This window comes from Pseudophryne corroboree, chromosome 6 (genome assembly GCF_028390025.1).
Source record: "Pseudophryne corroboree isolate aPseCor3 chromosome 6, aPseCor3.hap2, whole genome shotgun sequence".
NCBI classification, from domain to species: domain Eukaryota; kingdom Metazoa; phylum Chordata; class Amphibia; order Anura; family Myobatrachidae; genus Pseudophryne; species Pseudophryne corroboree.
The window spans coordinates 388,335,215-388,358,842 of record NC_086449.1 but is presented as its reverse complement, the minus strand read 5'-3'; positions in this window follow the sequence as shown (position 1 = coordinate 388,358,842).

Sequence of the window (23,628 nt, the reverse complement as noted above, 5' to 3'; positions counted from 1 at the left end):
CCTCAGGTAATGACACACATAGTATAGGGAATACAGGCACAGATATCAGCAATCACATATTCCCCCATTCATGTATCATCAACTAAAATGTGCTCCCCATTTTGTTCAAAAATCAGAAAAAAAAAAGAGCTCGGTAAAGTTTGACAGCCCATCCACAGACCTGTACCACGGGATAAGAAGGAATTCAAATGTATACTTCGCAATACCTCGAAGCTTGATTTACCACACGTACGGCACGATGATACATGACCCCCCCAAACATGGACTCATACACACATGCTTCTGCTATCTCACTAGGTCATACCCTCTTCACACCTACTCCTCTCTTCTTCCTTACCCAACCATGGAAATGAATTAACCCCTGACTTATATTTTTCTCCTTTTTGAAATGTTTTGAAGGTGGCAGTTATTATTGACTGCCAAAGGGTGGACTGTCAAAGTCAGAAAAATATCCCCATACACTCTGCCATATTTGCACCTCACGCTGGCCCGCGCTGCGCATGCGTGCGCTTTCCCGTGATAGCGCATACCCGCTGATGCGTGCACCCGCTCGCATCGGTATGCGTATTTACGGTAAGGAGTATGTAGTCGTAGCGTGCGACCCAATCGTTACATATTTCCACAATTAATGTAGTTTGTAGATCATGGTCCCATTGATAGATTCTGAAAGTTTGGTTAATATAGAATGTCCCTGAACGGAGGAATCCCTCTTTGTATTGTAGGAAGGGTCTAACAGGAGTCATACAGCAGTGTTTGGTACCCATCGGAAGAGTATTTAATTAACAATATTCCGGTGTTGGTTTGGAGCGTATTAATCGCTCGTGCGGATAGTTATGGACATAAGAAGTTTATGTCCATTTCTATTATTTACTCATACTCAGGTATGCGGCGGGAAACCCAGTTTCCCACCCACCTGAGCTGTTGGAAATAGTCACAGCCCACCTGTATGAATCAACCTATGACCTTTTGTTATGATGCGGGGCCGAATTCCTTCGTCCAATGGACAATGGGATTGTAGGGACTATGAGATTGCATTGTGTGTGGGGCATAAATAGGCAGGCCGACCATATCCAACTTCACTCTCATCAACGGTTTTCTTGCTGATAATCGGGAGCTGGATATCGAGGCGCATGCGATCATACCCTTTGTGCGTAAGTTTCTCTCCGTAATCATATGGTCTTACTGTGAGCCAATCTCTCTCTCTCCGTCTCTCTCTCTCTCTCTCTCCCTTCTCTTTCTCTCGTATCTCCCATTGACTAGTATTGTATTGTATTAGATCAGCATAGTATTGTATTGTATTTCTTGTATAGTTATTCGGTTAGGAAGTCTCTGTTATATTGTAGTGTATCATTTGTACTGTGATTCTTTTTGCAAGTATAATAGTTATAATACAGATAATAGGCTTTGGACCCTAAACCAGTATCTGTGTATTTCCTATAGTTTTAAGTGTTCACTTGAGCGTCGGTGACGCTCAAGCAGCTTTGTAGTTAGTCAGGTTACACAAGGTTGCACTTACACCCTGTATTCACATTAAGGTATTCTGTGTATTTCATTGATAAAAGGTTTAGACATAAAGGTATAGCGTTGTGAGCGTCTGCGCCGCTGGTGATCTCCTCGTGGTCTCGAGTGTCCGCTACGCCATAGCGAATCATTACTCTAGTCATAGCCAATAACGTGTTGTCCTGTGATCACTGGGCCGTGAGCGAACGTGACGCTTGAGCGCCTCGCCTTCGGCTGAGCGATCGTTACGCAACTAGCGTACCCTTACGGTACTTCTTAAGTAAACAGCGTACAGTGTTCTTAGACTTCATTAAGGGTTGTTTATACGACAAAAGAATTTAGTATTGTCACACGCTTCATACAGTACATCTACGCAGAGAGTAGAAGATTCCAGCTGCTGCTCCTTTACATCTGTGGCGGACTGGGAATCTGGCACCGGGCTTTGATATCACAGCAATACGCCCCATAAAGTAGGATACACCTTCTGACTGTGAATGCCAAAGGCTTGCCACACTGGATGACATGAACATAGAACTATCTTGTTCATTATTTTCCCTGGAACTTCCCGGACTCCCGGATGAACGCTAATGAAAGAGATAGAGCAGCCACACTGATCGATTCATGAACTACTGAACCATATGTATAAACTGTTTGACTGTAGTGTTTTGGCACCTTTATTTAAATGTTCGTTCTACATTTACATGTCATTGCTCATTGTTCGCACCGGCCACACTGAGCGGTATTCATGGTGTTGTCAATAATACAGCCAGAATTGAGCTGCAGGGACATATTACCTAATTGACGACCAGCGGGAGCGCGCATCGTTCATCATTAGCACTGGCCACACTAGGCAATATTTTAAACAATGTCGCTCAGAAGGGTAAATATGAGCAATATCATTTAAAATATCGTCCAGTGTAGCAGGCCTTTAAGATGCATTTGTATTCAGCCTGACTTCAGTATTGTCACAATTTACCCTAATAATATAGAATTTAAACTGGGCACACACTATACAATTATCTGGCAGATTATCTGCCAGATCTGGCTGGTTGGAATGAAAATCTGCTAATGGATGAGAGCAAATGACAATCGATCATTTGCTTTAAGGGTGGTACACACGGAGCGATAATCTAAGCAATCTGACTAGATTGCTTAGATTTTCAGCAAGATCACTCCGTGTGTAACCCTAACAGTGATAGCGATGTGCAGCCCCGCGCATCGCTATCGCTGGTGCTAGATTGGCCTGCATGCAGGCCAATCTAGCGGGTCGCTCACTTCACCCGCTGGGTGAAGTGAGCGGCCCCCCCATCTCCCCCCGCACGCTCAGCACAGATCGCGCTGTGCTGAGCGGGGGGAGAGATGTGTGCTGAGCGGTTCGCTCAGCACACATCTCTCCTGCATCGGCCCGTCTATATGGGCCTTTAGAACACTGGAAAATGGAAAAAAAACTGTCATTCAGATAGGATTTAACCAATTTGTATGAACAGTTGTACATTTCCACAGTACTGCACATCTGTGGGTAAGCAAGTAGCAGCAAAGAACAGACAACTGCATATACAAAGGTTATAGAACAGATAGGGAAAAATCTTTAATACCGATATCAAAAAAATTTTGTTTACAGTCATGCTGTAAGTGTATACACTTGAGGAACTCGATCATGGTATTTGTGTCAGTGACTTGGACCCTCCATCTACCAAACAATATGGCTCCTTGGTGTGAGACCCCCAGAAACTCTCTTAAAAGGAAGGTGGAATTCAGGAGCAAAATATACATTTGCCTTACCATTAAGTAAACAAAGGAATAAAATCAGAGGAATAGATCAAATTACATATTTAATTATATGCACAAAATGTTGTCTGTGTACCAGAAAAAGCATATGTCTAGAACATGCAATATTATTCATTTGTCTGTTTTTGAAATTCTTATTAACAATGGTCTATTTTTTTTTTTAGTTCTGGGAATTAGCAGAACTTGAAATCATTTCATAATTTCATTAGCCATAAGACGTCCATGATTCTCCTGTAACTTTCCATATCCATTCCCTCATAAACTGCATTGTAATTTCCAGCAAATAATACACACTGCCATATTATATAGCAGAAATCTTCATTACTCTCTCAGCAACAAATATTACATAATGAAGCAACCACACCGGATGAGAAACATGATAAAACAAGATAGCGTCCACTTTAGAAAGTATTATATACATGATTATGGAATTAATCATCAACTAAAGTATTTCGTTCCCAGATAAGTGTTATGGTAGCTAACGCACTCCCTCTATATTTCATAGTGTTTTCAGCATGCCTGAATTATATGTCATTTTTCCTCAGAGACTTTACCAAGACAGGTGTATTATGAAGAATCTCTCTATACTACTTATTTAACTATAACACCCACATGCTGTTAAGACATGTATTAACAGGTTACAAATACATATTACAATATAGTAGCATTCAAGATATCAAGATCAAAGCACAGTATACAGTGTATAAAGAGGGTTTTACCACATCGAGATGCCAAGGTTTATGCTAGTACCTAAATGGGGGTACTCACAGAGCGATAATCTAAGCAATCTGACTAGATTGCTTAGATTTTAAGCATGATCGCTCCGTGTGTACTCCCCACAGCGATAGCGATGCGCAGCCCCGCGCATCGCTATCGCTGGTGCTAGATCGCTCATTTCACCCGCTGGGTGAAATGAGCGTCCCCCCCTGCACACTCAGCACACTTCGCGCTGTGAGAGATGTGTGCTGTGCGGTTCGCTCAGCACACATCTCTCCCACATCGGCCCGTGAATACGGGCCTTAATGCACTTTGTTTCAGTACAGATTCCCCCACCATCTCCCACATATATGTCATTCATACTGAGAGCATCTAGTTAACTTTTCAAATCCTTTAAATGCATTTTAAGGAGCACATTCTCCAGACAAATGAAAAGTCAACGTGGAAGGCCTGCAATCTTCAAAGAAAATAGAAATGTTGCTCTTACCAGTAAATCTGCGAATGTCAGCAGCCAAGTAGAACTAGCAGCATCCCAGCAGTCACACTTGTCAGCCTCAAGAACACTCTGTAATAAAAAAGGGTACTGCACATTTGCCAAGCTCTATCATGGTGAAAAAAAAGTTTCATCTAAGTCATGTAGGTACTAAGACAGTAAGCCAGCGAGGTCTGAGGTTTCACAAAAGGTTAGATGAAACAGAAGGGAGAATAAGAAACTATAGGTGCTTCCTTAACTCATTAAGTAGAAATCATATTCAAAAGGGTACAGTATGTATAAATCAAATCCATACTGAATTTTACAGATATTCAAGAACAAAGAGATCCAAATAAAAAAAAATATATGTGTATGCTTAACTGACGTCTAGTTTCCAGCAGCAACATTTGTGATAACTCACAAGGTAGCACAATCCGAATGATGTCACATAACATATACCCCTTTCACATCGCAAATGCCGGGTCCCACCCGGTAATTGGAGACGGGTCCTTACCGGGTGGGACCCGGCATTTGACCCTAACAACTGGAACCCTGACTCGGCAATATGCTGGGTCGGGTTGCCATAGTGGTGGGGGCGAAGCCGGCATCCGGGGCGGAGGCGGCACTGGGAGAGGAGCTCATCTCCACACCGTCTCTCCCTATGTGAACGGGCCCGGGTCGCATCAACCCGGCAACCCGTTCACACTGCCCCTGACCCGGTATTCAACCCGGGAATAACACTGCTTTATTCCTGGGTTGAATTACCGGGTTAAGCCATGGGCCCTTTCACACCGCACAGCTACCTGTGTCGACCCGGCATATTGATACCGGGTTATTTGTGCGGTGTGAAAGGGGTAATACTGTTTCTTCTTATAGTGGTATAAGAGAAGCATCTATCTTGGCATTTAAGGTTTGCACTTTCCCCATGTGACCTGAAGTTTGCTTGGCCCATACAATACACTCCCTTTCTGGATCTGTATGCAGTAAAAATAGTCTAGAATCCAATTCAAACATACCTTGTTTATCTACTATTGTATATCAGAATTGTAGGAAAATAATTAGTGCAAGGTAAAGGTTTATGTGGTAAACTTGTCCTGGGAAAGTAGGACACAAGGAACCTTCCCTCTATGGTTGTGATAAGTTACTTACAGGGTGATCGGAACGCTAAAATAAGGAACATTGGGGGTCATTCCGAGTTGTTCGCTCGTTGCCGATTTTTCGCAACGGAGCGATTAAGGCAAAAATGCGCATGGTACGCAGTGCGCATGCGTTAAGTATTTTAGCACAAAACTTAGTAGATTTACTCACGTCAGAACAAAGAATTTTCATCGTTGAAGTGATCGGAGTGTGATTGACAGGAAGTGGGTGTTTCTGGGCGGAAACTGACCGTTTTCTGGGAGTGTGCGGAAAAACGCAGGCGTGCCAGAATAAAACGCGGGAGTGTCTGGAGAAACGTGAAAGTGGCTGGCCGAACGCAGGGCGTGTTTGTGACGTCAAACCAGGAACGAAACGGACTGAGCTGATCGCAGTGTAGGAGTAAGTCTCGAGCTACTCAGAAACTGCTAAGAATTTTCTACTTGCAATTCTGCTAATCTTTCATTCGCAATTCTACTAAGCTAAGATACACTCCCAGAGGGCGGCGGCCTAGCGTGCGCAATGCTGCTAAAATCAGCTAGCGAGCGAACAACTCGGAATGACCCCCATTATACTAAACAGGAAGTATATGGAACATCAAAGTAACATGCTCAACATGGTCCATTCACTTTCTGTAACACTCATATGTACAAACTTCTCATTTAGAAAAAGATACAATGAAAATAAATATAAGACCAGGTAGTATTCTGGGTATCAAACAGTGTACCCCAAATGGTGATGATACACCTATATACCATCAACATTTCTCTGGAGGGCATAACATCAGTTATAAGAGAAATATACAAAAAAAAATATATATTTTTCAACCCTACCAACAATACAATCTTTTATATTTATATTCAATAGTAGCATAATTGTATTTATTTATTATTTGTACTAATAATGAAAATAATGTTATTTATATAGGGCTTTACATACATCCAAAACAATGCACATTGGCCCTCATTCCGAGTTGATCGCTCGCTAGCTGCTTTTAGCAGCAATGCAAACGCTTGGCCACCGCCCTCAAGGAGTATCTTAGCTTAGCAGAAGTGCGATCTAAAGGTTAGCAGTTCTGCAACTAAAAAATTCCATGCAGTTTCAGAGTGGCTCAAGACTTACTCCTAGCTTGCGATGACTGCAGTCTGTTTAGTTCCTGGTTTGACGTCATAAACACGCCCTGCGTTCGGCCAGCCACTCCTGCGTTTTTACCTGGCACGCCTGCATTTTTTAGCTCACTCCCTGAAAACGCTGAGTTGCCGCCCAGAAACACCCACTTCCTGTCAATCAAACAACGAACACTCGAGCGACTGAAAAGCGTCGTTTGAGCTTGTGTAAAAAGACAAAGTTTGAAAGTGTGAAAGTACTTAGCGCATGCGCGCTGCGTACCATGCGCAGAATTGCAGTTTTTCCACCTGATTGCTGCGCTGCGAAAATCGGCAGCGAGCGATCAACTCGGAATGAGGGCCCTTATACAGAACATTTAAGTAATAAAGCAGTAGACAAGCCACAGAGACATAAAAAGAAAACCATCGAGCGCACAGTAAGCATAATGCAGGATTGGTGTAGGCATTTTGGAATTTCTTATATAGAGCAGCAAATTCCATTGCTCTTTACAATTGAATATAACAGTGATAAATCAAAACTGGGTGATAACAGACAGGCATAGAGGTAGGAAGGACCTGCTTGTAAGGTTACAATCTACAAGAAACAGGCAATGATACACAAGGATAGTGCTATCTGTTGCATAATGGTCCAACATATTGCAAAAGATTCTTGGTGGGCTGCATGAGATGGACGCACAGCAATGTTGACCTGGGGTCAGGAGGATGGGAATGTGAAGAAAGAGAAAATATGTGAAGATATGTGTGGACTGTATGGTGGGGATGAAATTGGATAGGAAAGTTTCTGAAGGTTATGTGGGCAATTCTGTAATTTGATATGTTTGCCTGAAGAGATGAGTTTGCAGGGAACGTTTGAAGGTTTGGAGACTAGAGGAAAGTCTTATTGTGCATGGGAGGGCATTCCACAGAGTGTGTGCAAACCGAGGAAAGTCCTGCAATCGTGAATGGGTACAAATAATGAGTGCGGATGAGAGATTTAGATCTAGTGAAGAGGTCAGGTTGGGACATATTTTGAGATAAGCAAAGGTATGTACGTTGGTGTAGTTTGATTAATGGCCTTGTGTGTGAGAAAGTATTTTATATTGAATACGGCAGATTACAGGTAACCAATGGAGGGATTGAGTGGATCCACAGATGATGAACATCTAGTGAGGAAGATTAGCCTCGCAGCTGCATTCAGGATGGATTGTAGTAGTGAGAGTCTCTTTGGTAAAACCAGTAAGAAGACTATTGCAATAATCAATGTGTGAGATAATGAGAGCATGGATTAGATTCAAGTTTTGCATTGTTTTGTGTAAGGTATAGTCTTATTTTGGATATTTTTTTCAGATACATGTAACATGATCTTGAGAAAGAATGAATGTGGTGAACAAAGGACAGTTCAGAGTCAAGGATGACACCTAGGCAGTGAGCTTGTGGGGTAGGATGGATTATCGAGTTCTCAACAGTTATAGAGATATCAGGTTGGTAACTACTATTATATAATTAATTTTGTTTTGGAAATATTAAGTTTGAGGTGGCGAGATGACATCCAAGAGGAAATGGCAGAGAGGCATTCAGTGATACGGACCAATAGAGATGACAAATCTGGGGAGGATAAGTAGATTTGAGTATTATCTGCATACACATGGTACTAAAATCTAAAAGAGCAGATTAGTTTACCAAGAGATGAGGTATAGATTGAGAAAAGCAGAGGACCTAAGACTGCGCCTTGCGATACTCCAACTGATAGAGGTAGCGAAGAGAAGGTTTCAGTGTGGATTCAGAGAACTGGATACTGATAGAGTGATTACATAGGTAGGATAAGAACCAAGATAGGGCTGTACCCTGAAGACCTAGGGATTGTAGTGTCTGTATGATTAGAGAGTGGTCAACCGTGTCAAAAGCAGCAGAGAGATCTAGAAGAATAAGAGAGGAGTAATGGCCTTTAGACTTCGCAGTAACCAGATCATTCACTGCTTTAGCAAGTGCTGTCTCTGTGGAGTGCTGGGAACAAAAGCCTGACTAAAGTGTGTCCAATTAAGTTGTGTGAGATAAAGTGTGTGAGGCGAGTGTAGGCAAGTCTATCAAGTAGCTTGGAGGGGCATGGGAGCTGCGAGAGTGGATGGTAGTTTGAGAGAAAGTTAGGGTTAAATTTATTTATTTATTTCAGAATGGAAGTAATCAATGCATGCTTCAACATTGATGGAAAGATGCCAATAGAGAGAGAGAATACAGATTTTAGTTAAGGTTGGGATGAGCACAGGAGTCAGAGCTTTACTTATTTGTGAGGGTATGGGATCAAGAGAAGCGGTAGTAGAGTAGGAGGATAATCAGACTGCATGTCAGGTATAATAAAGATGTGTGTCTATAGAGAATACTAAAGCATATCCTTTCAGCATAATATTTAATAAATACCATAGAACAAAAAATATTTCACATCTATGACTCAATGACTCAGCTCTGTGAAATGTTGATTGGTAACAGCAATTAATGATGGAGACAGTGTGGTCAATTTCTCACAGGGAAATCAAACGGTTGCATGAACTTAATTGTTGTGAACTGAAACTAGAGCCGTCTAGTACAATTTGAAAATGCTCGGTTATATTGAAGTATGTAGATGTGAGTTGAGTCAAATAATGGTTTCCAATGTATTAAAGTAACTATATGTGAGCTCAGACATAGTGCTTGAAGTGATAGGAGATGCAAAAATTGTACTTAAGCCCATCCATGACTGGAAAGTTAACTGGATTATCATATGTACATTGTATAGTCACTAACTTATCAGCTAACTACTAATTTATGTTGTGGCTAACAAAATTATTTACATGACCAGTTGACACTCTATTTATATTACATATTAATACATTTATAAAGAATACACTTTATGAGTAAAATTAACAATTTATAGATTACTGGAATGTAAAACAAAAAATAATAATTAATCAGTGAATGGAATAAACATTACATACAGTATGTAGTACTGTGAATAACAAATCAGCATCTAGGACAACGTAATAGTTATTTCCATCCTTAAATCTATTTCTGGATTAATCATGCAATCCCATCAATAAAAAACAGTCCGAGAACCCAGACTTAATCGGATCAGTATCAATTTGAATGTAACCGAGTGTCCCGATGATGCAACCAGCTTTTACACTGTATAAAAACGTATAGATTTACCGCAGGCTAATTGATCCACTGGGACTATTCAATTAGCCCCGAATGCAGCCGAATGTAGTTAATGGGGATTTCTTTTCGGGTCTCAGAGGAACGAACAAGAAATCCCCAATAAACAGAATGTTATCGGGTGCCAGAACCATATTAAACACACAGAATGTGGGATAAGGTTCTAATAATGGTTTCCAATGTATTAATGCCTCATGCATTTGCTTACATACTGCCATCAGGCTACCTCCCGCTTGCTTGCACCTCATGTCATCTGTCTGTCGACCCTTCCCACTAGAGTGTTAGCTCTTCAGAGCAAGGCCCTCTTTCCTCTTGTTATCTAAGCCCTTTTCTCGACACATTTCACTGGCAGCTCTCCCCTACTCAGCGACCATCTTTACCCGCTCTTTCTCCTGCTGGTAAAGGCTCATCTCTTTCTATGGCCGCCAGCTCCTAGTAGTACGATGATCACTCCCTCACTACTTACATCTTAGCTGTATTATGTCTTGAGAATTGTGGTGCTCTCTGTTACCTGTACTCTATTTCTGTTATTTATTTACTTTAATGTTATGTTTTGTCTCCCTGTACTGTCCTTTGTATGGCTGTGCGAAACACTTGTGGCGCCTTATAAATAAAATGTAATAATAATAATAATATTAATACCCATGTGTTAACGCCTGACAAAAGGCTAATTTCGGCAAATACAGTGTCTAATTGAAATCCTCTCTATATAGTCTACAAAATGTAATTTATAAGATACTAACTGGAGTACTCTGCATTGCCCGGTATTTTAAGAATGTCTGTTTACAAAAATAAATGTAAATATTAAACACACAGTATAAATAACATTGTAGATAGCTGAAAACCCGTGCTTCGCTACGGGACGAGGATGCTAAATTAGAATGATAGTTGTTTGTTAATTTACATTGGTTGGAGATCTAGTATATAGGCATATCTTGCTTCCCAGACGCACTTTGTGTAGTGGCGGCACCCCTTTTTGGTCCCCCAAGGGTCCCTGCTCTTTCCACTATACAACTCTCAGTCTGTGGCTTCCTGCTGCCTCCATTCCCCTCCTCACATCATGTAAGTGTCCCTGTGAAATTATCGATTTATTTACAGTTTCTTATATAGCACAGCACATTATGTATCTCCTGAGATACTCTGTGCTGCTGGGGGACCATGCTACTTCCACTATATAACGCTCAGTGTGTGGGTTTGTGCTACCTCCATTCCCTTCCTTACATCATGTCACCGGCCCCTGTCACATGCAGCCCTGTCATCACTGACATATCATGCATGTCCTGATATAGGGGTTAATTCCAAGCTGATCGCAGCAGGATTTTGGATAGCAATTGGGCAAAACCATGTGCATTGCAGGGGAGGCAGATATAACATGTGCAGAGAGAGTTAGATTTGGGTGGGTTATTTTATTTCTGTGCAGGGTAAATACTGGCTGCTTTATTTTTACACTGCAAATTAGATTGCAGATTGAACACACCCCACCCAAATCTAACTCTCTCTGCACATGTTATATCTGCCTCCCCTGCAATGCACATGGTTTAGCCCAGTTGCTAACAAAAATCCTGCTGCGATCGACTTGGAATTACCCCCATAGTGTGTGCTGCTGGCCCACCCCTAGGGGTGCTAGGGTTGTCTGACCCCCACAGTGTTTGTTTCCCGAGTGTAAGTCATGTGTGTACCAAGTTTGTTGTAAATTGGTCTAGCCATTTGGGAGTTATGCTGTCTCCTAAAATAATCTGTGCTGCTGTCCCACCCCTAGGGGTGCAAGGGGTGTCTAACCCCCACAGAGTTTGTTCCCAGATTGTATGTCGGATGTGTACCAAGTTTGGTGTAAATTGCTCCAGGCCTCCCACAGTTTTGCTGTCTGCCGACAAACTCTGCGATGCTGTCCCACCCCTAGGGGTGCTAGGGGTGTCTGAGCCCCACAGTGTTGGTTTCTCGAGTGTAAGTCATGTGTGTGCCAAGTTTGATGTAAATTGGTGTAGCCAATCAGGACTTATGCTGTCTCCAGAAATACTCTGTGCTGCTGTCCCACCCCTAGGGGTGTCTAACCCCAACAGAGTTTGTTCACAGATTGTAAATCAGATGTGTACCAATTTTTGCCCGCCCCCCCCTTCCCCCCCCTAGGGGTGCTAGGGATTTCAAATTGTTTTAGTTGCCTCCGCTATGTTTAATACACTTGTCTGTAAAATTTCCCGACCTTCGCTTGTAAACTGTGAATTTGCATTAAAAAAAACAGGACAAATTTTCATTTTTATGTATTAGATTTTATATCATAACAATCAATTTGCCATAATTGTTTGAAGCTAAGGGTTTCAAATTCAGAATAGGTATTTTTCACTGCACTTTCCAAGTGTCATTTTGGCTGATGAATGATGACTTAAGTGCATTATCTAAGCATGTGATTTGGTGGTTGTGGGTTTAACAGTGGAGGACAGACATTTTACCAATCCCATTAAGACTCACACATTTTAAAAGGTTCTCTAGATATGAAAAATTATCTAAAAGACAATAAATGTACCTATAGATTTGTCTATGGGCATTGCATTCAATACAGTAAACAAATGAATGGCAGTAAAAATCAAACTCATACAATTAGATTATAGGAGCCTGATCAATAAATCTGTATTCAAAATAATTTCTAAACATGACATTTAGCATTTATACAATCCAATCCAAGTGAAATGATCACATAATGGCATTAAGAAATTCACTATAATGAAAACAAAATAATTTTTTTATAAATGTATAGATTTGGGAATTGGTTGTAACCATAATCAGCAGCCATGTTACCATTCAGTTGTGGTAGAACCCTTGTGCCCACATATTTACTTGCACACAGTCTACTGGCCCACCATGTCTGAAATGTGGTAGATAGACCAGACCTGTCTGAAGTTAGGACTAGCCAGGTCTCCTACCCAATAACAACTACAGTACAGGAAGTTAAACTACCTCCCAACCAAACTGAACATATATGGTCAAATAGTTAACTAAATTAGGGAGTACCATCAATTCTAAAATAAAAATACATGGGCGCCTTTAACTAGGGGACATTTTCCAAAAGTGGACAACCCCATTAATACATCAATGAGAGAAAACAAAAATTCCCCTCATGAAACACACATAAAAAAAAACAAGAAGAAAACAATCCTGCCTTGTGTCTTTGTAGTAAACATAACTCCCCCACCCACCTAATACTGTAATTTGTCTTAATAGTGAATTCACAAGTAATTTTTATGAGCTATTTTATCACACACAAATTACTTTCTGAAAATAACCCAACAACGATTTTGTTCACAAAATTATACTGTTAATGAGATGAAGCAACTGAAGTTAAAAAAGTTGTAGTGGTTACACACATTATCAAATAACTACCATAAAAGAATTATTAAATGTATAAAAATATATTTTCTATTACCTTTCTTAATATATCTTACTATGTCGTCGCATCCAACATCATCTTAATTGTCATGCTGGCCATACACCTTAAGATTGCCTGTCCAACCATCCAACTAGTTTGCTGGTTAAAACGAAAATCTAGTAATGTATGAGAGTAATTGACAACTGACCATTTGCTCTCAAACACTGAAAAATGGACAAAAACTGTAATTCAGACAAATTGATAATCTGTTTTATTTAACCAATTTGTCTGAATGAGTTTTTCCGCCATTTCGGAGACAATGGTTGGTTGTCACTTGTTCCCATACATTACTAGATTTTCATTCCAACTAACCAACTAGTTGGATGATTGGACAGATAATCCTAAATTGAATGGAAAGCTTTACTTGTAAGGAGAAAACATATTCTAGACATAGGTTTTGATGTTTCAAGCAATGAAAAGCGTGAAGAAGTGGACCAGTGGATAAGTTGACAATAGCAGCCAATCACCTTCTACCTTTCATTTTATAGAATGTGCTCTGCTTAATGCATCATCCCCATAGCTTTAAGCTATCCCTCTGTTCAAGCTCTAAGCAAATTAATGCGGAGAATGATGTGACCAAAATTTACGAGATTATTGCTGGGCATACCCATTCCTGTGGACAACTGCACTAATAGGACCCCACTTGCTTCATCCTAGTGTCAAATGATTGTCATCAATGTGTGTGAATTGAACTGTAAAGTATCCAGTTCAGTGTGTGACCAGCTTAAAGAAAAGTTTCCTACCATCTATTTGCAATATACAATGTGCCTGATTCAGACTAGAAAGTAATACAGTACCAATTTTGGATGCCTACATAGATCATAACTCCTAGGACCCTGTCTGCCTTTATTCAGAGTCGTATGCATCTATGTGATCACACTACCTCCAGTCCTCTGACCAACACAGCCAACATCACCAGTACCTAGTAGCCAACCTCACTAATAAGTAGTACTTACGCCTACCCATGCTTGGTGCAGAAGATCTGACCGAAAGTGGTGTTCAATCTATGCGCACACAAAGAACAGGTTGCAACTCTGGTTACAGATCAACAACACTCCCACAGGATGCAAACACCCACTTTAAACCCAGTGACGGCCATTCAGCTATCACTGAGAAGCACCTAAAATGTGGAGATGTGTACGAATCAGAATCTCTCGTAGCTGCCCTATATGTATGTTGTGAGATGTGGCTGCATTTCCACTTGCGTGTTATTCAGAATCCGGCCCAATGAGCATCAGCACTCCAGACTTACTGAAGCTGATCAGATTGCCCAGAACCTTACAAATCAGGAGGACTTTAGTGGGAAATAAAGTAATTATGAGGAGTTTAGGGATATAGAATAGCAGTCTCAGTGACAGGTGAACTTCCAAGCAGACTGAGCAGCATGTTCTAAAAGAAACAAAAAGAAATTCTTAAAATAAGAATATTTTTAGTACATTTGTCTCAACATGTCACAATTAAGCAAATACTATTCTATGGTTAGAATGGAGATTGGGATAGAATGTCTTCATTAGTACTATATGTATGAAGGATGCTAAGCTGAGTGGCTGCAGTTTCCAATATGATGTACCTCTATGGATTGACCTCCTGGGAAACTGGAAAAAATAGTTAAATTACTTTCAAAGGCAGTCTGAGTGGGTTGCCATAAAGAGCAGAAGAACCTGCCTTAGAAGCAAATCTTGATCCAATATGGCTTCCCATACTACTCCCCAAATCAGATGGATATGTTGACTTCATGTGACCAAGTATGGTAAATTTGTAAACACACATTGAAAGACCAGAGTTCAAAAACTGGCTTTTCCGCTGGTCAAAATTGGCATCTGATTGTCAGCTGTTTGGGCACACATATGCAGCAATTTGTTCTCAAACAATTAAACTAGTCATCCTAATGGCTGCTTGGAAGCTTTCATCACATCACAAAACAATACTAGTCTTCAAAATAATGTACTTGAGTTTATAACAGGATATCATTTTGAAAAAGTGAAGAACATATAACACAAACAAGATCTAATCTGTAGAGGAAATACAGAAATTGTACTAAATCTCTAACATTATCGCAATGAAAAACAACAAAACACATGCTTAAAAACAAGTTTCATGTAAGAACTTAATTTTTTATATAGAGGTTCTCGTGGCAACTCTATCTTTCTGCCTCCATTTGGCATGAAACCCACATTTCTACTTTGTGCTTTTGGGGACTGTGCACCTACCACTATTTAACACCCAGTCTAAACGTCCGGATTGCCATCATTCTGCTTCTCACACCATGACACTTCCTCCATCAAATGCAGACCTATCATCATTTACATAATAATCACACAATACAAGAATCATGTAAAGTGCACACTTTATATGCCTTTACTAAAAATCACAAACAAAAAAAAGCATATATATTAATGAAGTATCATAAAAGCACACTAAGACCCGAACTATTGGAAATGACACATTCCAGACATAGGTGCAGTGTGAATGGGGTCAATGCAGGTCCAACGTGTGGTGAGAAAGGGGTCTACATGGGTTGAAACCACGTTCAGTACCCCGAATCAGACCTGAAATTCTGGTATGAAAGGGGTATAATGATGACAAAAATATACATAAGAAAAGAAAACATAATATAGGAAAGAAAGAAAGAAAGAAAGAAAGAAAGAAAGAAAGAAAGAAAGAAAGAAAGAAAGAAAGAAAGAAAGAAAGAAAGAAAGAAAGAAAGAAAGAAAGAAAGAAAGAAAGAAAGAAAGAAAGAAAGGAATGAAGAAAAAGAAAAGAACTATGCCTTATCAAATGTTTTCTACCAGAAAAATATGCATATCCAACACAGTTTGCAGCATATCTTCAGCAGTGGAAAATATCTCAAACAGCATTCCAAAACATACTTCTATTTAAAAGGGGACATGTTTAATTTAAAAACAATCCGAGTTTTATATATTACTTTTCAATTAGTATAACACTGTAGTGCAGTACAGCAATCACAAAGAATATATTTTTACATTAATATGTATACCATGAGCTATTCATAGCTAAACTAATCCAACAGACGTCAGGAGACAGCACAAATTCTTAACAGTACACTATTCACTGCAATAAATTCTCCCCCAACTGTATGTTTAATGCTACACGTAGCATCTTTACAATCATGCATAAGTAATGGTCCTATTGCTGACTGGATTATATAAACATGACAGGGCTTCTTATATTGACAAATTCACAAATAATGATAAATTCAGTTTTTTAAAAGCATCTGCCCATTTGCTTTGTGTAACATAAATCATGGTAAGAAATGGTTTTATTTTGACACACAACTATTTAAGTATAGGCATGCAAAAAAAAAATATGCATGTGGATGGTTTGTAGCTTTTAGCCAAACATGCCAAGAACCTCAATTATACTCAGTTATATTTTTTTATGTTAATTCTTATAATTATTTTGACTATCCATATTCTCATTGCGTGCAACTACATTTCCTTTTATCAAGCAAAAAAAAAAAAACATACCACAAGAAACAAAAAGTAAAATGCACTATTAATAGAATGCTTCTACAATATGACACTGTTTTTTTATATATATATATATATATATATATATATATATATATATATATATATATATATATATATATATATATATATATATATATATATATAATATATATATAAAAGAGAGAGCGAGCTCTATATTTGAAAGTCTCTGAGTGCTGCTACTTGTTGCTTGCATTCAACTGTCCAAATCCACCAGAGAGCATCGGAGCACTTTATTTTACTGGTGGAGTGCCGGCTACAAGACAGATATTTTATATTATATATATATATATATATATATATATATATATATATATATATATATATATATATATATATATATATAACCCAAAGACAACAAAGAAAGTTCAAACTGGGTCCTTTCACTTTGCAAGAGAAATCTGTGAGAGCATTCTAGCTACCGTAAGGTCACAACATATGTTTGTAAATGCAGTTTGTTGACATAATATTTATTATTTACAGGGATCAAGTTGGCTTGTATTCAAAAGCTATCTTTTGGTGTCTATCCATAACATTCCTTAATGTTTTCACTGTATCAATTACCTAATTTGCAACCATGAAACAATTGTTTTGATTGAACATACAAACAATATTATTTAAAGGAGGCAAAGTTTACTAAAGTTATAATTGTTAAATATAGCAGCACATATTTGCGCATTTCAGAGCTACAGTACAGGGCTTTCAATTTCCATGTATTGCAATAAATGAATGTTATATTTGCAAAAATTGATTAGCTAATAAAATTAAATAAAAATGAACAAAAAGGATACTTCACCCTATTGCTAAAAACATCTCTATGAGAAAGTTACTGTCGAATAAAAGCTTCTACCAGCAAAGAAAAATAATGTCACAAGCCTGATTTAATTTTCTTATGCTTGTCTTGTGCCTTACCTCTGTCACCTGTCCTGCAGGGCAGGATATCCGGCTGTGCCGAGTGTCATTAGCATACAAGCTGCAACCCTTCAGTTTTAGCATGAGACTGTGTTATGCCGAGTCTCCCTCCAGGCTGATTATGCACCTGAAAGATCTTCTGTGTGTTTGCAGATTCCTGATTGCAGCAGTGTGTTCAGTCCAATTAGTAGTGCTGAACCTTAAAGCTGCATACACACGGTGCAGTTTTCCGTGCGATATGGACTATATAGCCCATATTGCACGGAAACAGAGCATATCGCACCGTATGTATGCACTTGCATCACAAGAAAAGATAGTGTGTGCAGGCGGGGCTGATACTGACAACATGCCTCCGGGCACAATGTAGTCGGTATCCGCCGTTACCCTGCATCGGTGTGTGTGTATGCACCTTTACACCAGAGATCACGTTAGAGCATTGGCTCTTAGTCTCTTAGAGCCTGCTGCTGCCCAAGGTGCACCCCCACCCGCTCCATGTACCTCATAAGCTTTCCCTCCATCTCCGACTGATGGGCGCCACCATGTTGATCTGTTAGGTGACTGTCTAAGCACCAATGGGAGACCAGTCTGCAGTCACATGATGCCCACAGCCAATCCCTGATCAGCCATTGGTATAAAGGGTCTTCCCTGACAGACAAAAGAGGCCAGTGCAATGTTGTCTATAGCCTTGCTAGGCCTTCTCCAGTGACCTGCAAATTATCATGTTCAGAGACTCTCAGTGCAAATCACTATCTTGCTGCACTACTGGCACCTGCATTGTGTTCCATACCATTGTCTCCTGCATTCCGGTACCATCCTGGTGTCTAGCTACCGGCTATCCAGTTACCAGTTATTCCAGTTCAATCCCGATGTCCAGCTACCAGCGGTCCAATTACCAGCTACCAGCTATCTCAGTTAATCCTAGCTCAAGTGTTGTCTTGTGTTCTGGACTTCTAGGACTGACACATCTGTGCACCTGCTAGTTCTAGTTCCACTACATTACACTAATCCTGCTCTGGAGTATGAGGAAGAACTTCCGCCAACTCCATTCCTGTCAAAACCCTTAGACCGGTTCCACAGCCAAGCACATCCATGACAAATAACACTGTACGCTACACAAAGCATTAGATATTATTATTGTTCTATACATTTCTGTATAATCAGGGAAAATTCTTTGCAATCTTCAAAAACTGATACTGTCTACACATAATACAGGTGGAGGCACCCATATCTGAAATGCTTCAAACGAGAAGTATTTTGGATTGTTCTGTATATTGGTCCATTTGAATACCATAATGAAATATCTTGGGGATGGGACCCAATTCTAAACACAAAATGCAATTGTTTCATATACACCTTACACACACAGCCTAAAGCTAATTTTATAGAAGATTTCTAATCATTTTGTGCATGAAACAAAGTTAGTGTACATTAAACCATCATCAAGCAAAGATGTCACTATATTAGTAGCGCTCCAAACATTTTGGAATTCTGAATATTTTGGATATCGGATATGCGAGACTCAACCTTTAATAAAAAAATACTGAACGGAAGGATGATCCATTAGGAATAGGCATATTAAAAACAGTTTAGCACCAATTTCAGAATTGTGCAATAGTTTGTACAATATATCATCAGTTATTTCTCAATGGTTGAGAACAGGACATTGCTCTGCAGATAAGAGGGATGTACAGTCAGTCACCTAACAATTGGATACTCTATAAAACATACAATAAGATAGTTTGCTATTTTTATTATCTGTAAGAATTGACTGAACCACTTGATAGCGGTTAGATGTAGTTACTTTTAGGCATTGTATCTTTACAAAATATTTTATTGATTATTACTTTTTTAAAACACATTTGCATAAACAAAACAAAAATAACATTTTTTATCGTTGATGGCTAATTTATGATTTTTTTTCTTTTATGGCCAGTAACAACTATTGCTGATTACAAAAGGTGCAATAACATTAGGCATTCTACTCAGCTTTACTGAAGAAACTGGTAAAAAAAATAAATTGACAGTCCACATTATGCCATAAATAAAATATTAAAGTTTACTAAACCACCTTTTACTTTTCATTACAACATTTTAAACTGTTTGTTTTTCTTGTAGTAATTACAAAAAAAATGACGATTTAACGATCAGCAAAAGAGCCAGAAAAGCAAGCACTTTTAGTCCAATTTAGAGACACATTTACATTTTTAATTTACAACATTAATAAAGGGTGTAAACCTGTTTAAACACTGAAAACAGGTGTACTTTTATTGTTTTACCAAAACTGAAACAATGGATGAACAGCCAAAGTGTTTCTGCAATGAAATCAATACATTTTGACTTATTTTAATGTTAAATAAAAATAAAAATATGAGTTTAATAGGTTACTAGCTCTTGTTATGATACTGTAAATATAATTTAGAGAGTGTTTCTTTTATTGCTAGTTAGCTTTCTTCTCAGTACACAAGAAAACTTTGGCCTTCAAGGCAATCACTAGACTCGGGTACAACTTGTTCATTACAGTTCACTATTGGAGTCAAACAAGCTCCTGTAATCACCACATCACATTAAATTGTGAAGTAAGGTATTTTCATTTGCCCACAGATATGAGAGATCTTCAAGGACAAACACATTGATCTGTCACATGGATTCAAGAGACAATAATTTATGGCAACCAGCTCTTTGGGGAACAGAGCAGAGAACTATAAACAACTTGTGAGCAGGGATTCCAATCCCAAAATAATTTTGTAAACCTGGGATTTTGAGATTACAGAGTTTTATTCTCGTGATTTTGGGAATAATCTCTAAATTGGGATTGAGGGCATGCTTTCCTACTCTCCGAGAATGGCTGGGAGGCTCCCGAAAATCAGGTGATACTCCCAGTCGCTCCAAAAAGTAATCAAGTCTCCCTGAGCAGCCAGCTTGTTCAGCAAAAGTGGGCAGCGTGATGACGCGATTCACGCCATCATAGCCCCGTCTCATTACAACGTCTGTAATCTGGGCATTGTATAGAGGGGGGTGTGGTCTCCACACCCCCGCACTGATTGACTATGTCACTCCCCCTTTTGTGCCAACCAATAAGAGAAAAGGGGGTAAAATAATATTAGATGCAAAAACAGAGAGTAGAGGACTGCGCTGTCGTGCTATCCTGATCAATTCAAGCTGCTAGGGAGCAAACAATGAGGATTTCCACTATCCCCACAAAGATGCTAATAAAAGAAAAGAAACGTCTCCCAGCGCTAAAATAATCAGATTTAGAGTCGATGGTAATTAGTAATATCTATTAGTAGACTTATGAATCACTCAAAAAGCACTAAAAAGGCAATATAATTTAAAAAATGAATTTTTATTGACCTAACACAGAATAAAATAGGACCCTAATCACTAGGTCTTCTCTATTCTTAAAATTTAAAGTGATCCTAATACCGGTATACAAGAACAATCACATACAACAAAAAAAAAAAAACATGAAAAACATAAATACATAAACACACAGTGATGCGCTAAATAGCGATTTATTCACTGTACAAATTCCTCAGGTATGTGTAGGTATATAAGGCTGATTTTTATACCACAGTCAATGTTCATATAGAGAGTGCATCCAATAGATGGAACATCAGTGATACGCTAAATAGCGATTTAATCACTAAATAGATGTTTGTATTCCTTTAGATAAAATGATGTCTCAGTCACTACTCATATATGGAGTCGATCCAACAGAGATTCTGGTAAATACCAGCCAACCTGTATAAAGTCCTTTCTGAATGAGGACTAAAATATGAAGGTGGGGATCTTCACTTCTGAGTATGTTCAGGATATTTAGCAGCACTTACTTCAAAGTATCAGGAAGTCAGTAGAACGGGTGTCTGCCGGCAGACGAGATGGCTCCACAATCTACTAGTTTCGCCTGACTAGCAGGCTTCCTCAGGATGGTCGAGCCGTATCCATACCCGTTCTTTTATCCCTGCCCTGCGTCACCGTTGTCATGGTGACTATCATTCTCAGAGTGAACGAACCTCCGTTCACGTGTTGTGCCTAATGACGCGTGTTGTTATGGGGACCGAACATGATTACGCGCACTGCTCCGTGCACGTCTCCCGCTTGTTATAGCTTGTAGCCATGGAGACCGGACGTGATGACGCATGTAGTTTTGTCTCGCTCTTCCCCATGAAGGCCGGGCACGTCCCTCCAGCAGCGTCTCTGTTTCCATGGAGATCTTCTCCTCACGATGTTCTTCTCTTTCCCCTTTCATTGCGTGTGGTTGAACAATGGAATATTCATTATATATACCATATTTATGCATGTCCATAAGTATTCCTCACGGTTGGTAGATAATGGATCCCATAATCATATTAATCCAGGACAGTACACAACATACATAAAAGGACTTGAAAAGACATAAAAAGACAGTGACTATAGTTCTTAATCTTAACAATAACTGATGTTTGGTGTATATATACACACATATATACATACAAGTGTGTTCCTTTATATCCCCCTGGTTCCCATGATATTTATCTCGTATAATTAGGTTTTATTCTTTAAGGAAGGGAAAAAGGTCCCATTCTATATTGAGACCTTTGGGTATCCGTGTTTCTAATTCAAAAATCATTTTGGCTTCTTCTCTCAATAGTATATTGTCCCAGTTTCCTCCTCTCCATGATCTCTGCACTAACTTGATTCCAATAAATTCTAGACCCATGGGATCACTATTATGCATCTTTGTAAAATGTTCAGGAATACTGTGGTTGTCTTTGTTAGTCCTGATATTATTAAGATGCTCATTGATCCTTATATGTAGACTGCGGTAAGTTTTTCCTACATATTGTAGCCCACATGGGCACGTCACCAGGTAGATAACACCTTTTGAGTTGCATGGAATTTTATCCCTTATAGTGTATTCTTTTCCTGTACTTTTAGATGTATATTTATCTATACACTTGGTGGTGATCTTTCTGTTTTTTTTGCATACAATGCAGTTATTGCATCTGTAGAACCTGGATTTCTTTTCCTTCAGCCAAGTTTCTCCTCCTTTGTTCTCATTCTTATAATAACTCCTAACCAGACTTGTTTTTAGATTGGGTGCTCTTTTATAGATTATTCTCGGTTTCATAGGCAAAATTTCTTTGAGGTCATCATCAGCAGCAAGGATATGCCAGTGTTTGTAAATGCTTTCTTCTAGGAACCTTCGTTGACTGGAGTAACCCGTTAGAAACATCACCTCCTGTTTGTTATTCATATTTATGTCTTTATAATGGAGGAGATCTGTTCTGGCTACTTTGTCTACCTCGTCCTTACTCTTTTCAAGGTCGCTCTTAATATAATGTTTCTCCTCAAATTGTTCCATCAGATCCAATACTTGAATGTCATAGTCTACCTTTTTGGAGCAATTCCTTCTTAATCTTTTCATCTGGCCTTTCGGGACATTTGATAGCCACTTGGGATGGTGGTTACTCTTAAAATTTAGGAAGCTGTTGCAGTCTACATCTTTTCTATATGTCTTCGTTTCGATCTTGTTTCCTTCAATGAAGATCGTTAGGTCTAAAAAGTTGATATTTGTATCATTCATTTCACATGTAAATTCCAAGTTGTATAGATTGTCGTTGATGTTTCTAATGAACTGTTCCAAACTTTCCTTCGTCCCCCTCCAGATGATGAGCACATCATCTATATATCTTGCCCATAGGGCAAGATATGGAAGGAACTCATTATTGGTCCATATATGGTCATTTTCCCACTGAGCCAAGAAGAGGTTTGCATATGAAGATGCAAAATTTGTGCCCATGGCGGTCCCTTGGATCTGTTTGTAGTAGTTGCCGCCATACCAAAAAAAGTTATGTTCCAGTGTGAATTGAATGCCCTCCATAATGAACTCGATTTGTT